This window comes from Arachis duranensis, chromosome 9, assembly GCF_000817695.3.
Source record: "Arachis duranensis cultivar V14167 chromosome 9, aradu.V14167.gnm2.J7QH, whole genome shotgun sequence".
Classification (NCBI taxonomy): Eukaryota; Viridiplantae; Streptophyta; class Magnoliopsida; order Fabales; family Fabaceae; genus Arachis; species Arachis duranensis.
The window spans coordinates 27154394-27156621 of NC_029780.3; the positions used below are offsets into that span (position 1 = coordinate 27154394).

The following is a 2228-nucleotide window of genomic DNA, read 5'->3' on the forward strand; positions in this document are numbered from 1 at the left end:
ATCATAAAAAAATTTTAAAAATAAAAATATCTTTTCCTTTTTTCTCTCAAAATTTTGAAAATTTGAGTTGACTTAGTCAAAAAATTTTAAAATTAGTTATTTCTTGTAAGTCAAGTCAAATTTTCAAATTTAAAAATCTTATCTTTTCAAAATCTTTTTCAAAAATAAAATCTTTTTCATTTTTTATTAATTTCGAAATTTTCAAAATTTATTTTCAAAATCTTTTTCTTATCTTTATTTCAAAATTTTGAAAACTTTACTAACAATTAATGTGATTGATTCAAAAATTTGAAGTTTGTTACTTTCTTGTTAAGAAAGGTTCAATCTTTAAATTCTAGAATCATATCTTTTAGTTTCTTGTTAGTCAAGTAATTAAATTTTAATTTTTTAAAATCAATTCTTTTTCAAAAATTTGATTTCAAAATATCTTCTTATCTTTTTCAAATTTGATTTTCAAATCTTTTTCAACTAACTAACTGACTTTTTGTTTGTTTCTTATCTTTTTCAAAATCACCTAACTACTTTTCCCTCTCTAATTTTCGAAAATTTCTTCCTCCTTTTTAAAATTCTTTTTTAAATTAATTAATTATTTTAAATTTTAATTTTAATTATTTTTCCTCTCTTAATTTTCAAAAATCACTAACTTTTGCTTTTCAAAATTTATTTTCGAAATTCTCTCTCCCTCATCTTATTCTATTTATTTATTTATTTACTAACACTTCTCTTCATCTCAAGAATTTGAACCTATCTTCACCCTTGTATTTGGATTCTTCATTCTTTTCCTTCTTCTATTCCCTTCTTCTTCTACTAACATAAGGGAATCTCTCTACTGTGGTAAAGAGGATCCTTATTATTATTTTCTGTTTCCTTCTTTTTCATATGAGCAGGAGCAAGGACAAGAATATTCTTGTTGAAGCAGATCCTGAACCTGAAAAGACTCTGAAGAAGAAACTAGGAGAAGCTAACTTATAACAGTCCAGAGACAACCTTACAGAAATTTTCGAAAAGGAAGAGGAGATGGCAGCCGAAAATAATAATGCAAGGAGGATGCTTGGTGACTATACTACATTTACTTCCAAATTTGATGGAAGAAGCATCTCAATCCCTGCCATTGGAGCAAACAATTTTGAGCTGAAACCTTAACTAGTTGCTCTACTACAACAGAACTGGAAATTCCATGGACTTCCATCAGAAGATCTCTACCAGTTTTTAACTGAGTTTTTACAGATCTGTGAGATTGTTAAGACTAATAGAGTAGATCCTGAAGTCTACAGGCTCATGCTTTTCCCCTTTGCTATAAGAGACAGAGCTAGAATATGGTTGGATTCACAACCTAAAGATAGCCTGGACTCATGGGATAAGCTGGTCGCGGCCTTCATGGCTAAGTTCTTTCCTCCTCAAAAGTTGAGCAAGCTTAGAGTGGATGTTCAGACTTTCAAACAAAAAGATGGTGAATCCCTCTATGAAGCTTGGGAAAGATACAAGTAGATGACCAAAAGGTGTCCTTCTGACATGCTTTCAGAGTGAACCATTCTGGATATATTCTATTATGGTTTATCTGAGCTCTCTAAGATGTCACTGGACCATTCTGCAGGTGGATCCATTCACCTAAAGAAAATGCCTACAGAAGCTCAAGAACTCATTGACATGGTTGCAAATAACCAATTAATGTATACTTCTGAGAGGAATTCCGTGGGTACTGGGACGCCTCAAAGGAAGGAAGTTCTTGAAATTGATGCTCTGAATGCCATATTGGCTCAGAACAAAATGTTGACTCAGCAAGTCAACATGATTTCTCAAAGTCTGAATGGATGGCAAAATACATCCAACAGTACTAAAGAGGCCTCTCCTGAAGAAGAAGCTTATGATCCTGAAAACCCTGTAATAGCAGGGGTAAATTATATGGGTGAACCTTATAGAAACACCTATAATTCATCATGGAGAAATCATCCAAATTTCTCATGGAAGGATCAACAAAAGCCTCAACAAGGCTTTAATAATGGTGGAAGAAATGGACTCAGCAACAGCAAGCCTTATCCATCATCTTCTCAGCAACAGACAGAAGATTCTAAGCAGAGCACTTCTAATTTAGCAAACTTAGTCTCTGATCTGTCTAAGGCCACTTTAAGTTTCATGAGTGAAACAAGGTCCTCCATTAGAAATTTGGAGGCACAAGTGGGCCAGTTGAGTAAGAAAGTCACTGAAACTCCTCTTAGTACTCTCCCAAG

General features: G+C 32.7%; 1 non-coding gene across 1 annotated transcript; it reads right to left on the reverse strand.

Annotated features, from left to right (window-relative positions):
- Positions 1–1410: 1410 nt before the first annotated feature.
- On the reverse strand, positions 1411–1518 carry LOC127741941 (small nucleolar RNA R71). The gene has a single exon (XR_008003128.1). It is a non-coding gene; the product is annotated as a small nucleolar RNA R71 (small nucleolar RNA).
- Positions 1519–2228: the final 710 nt, after the last annotated feature.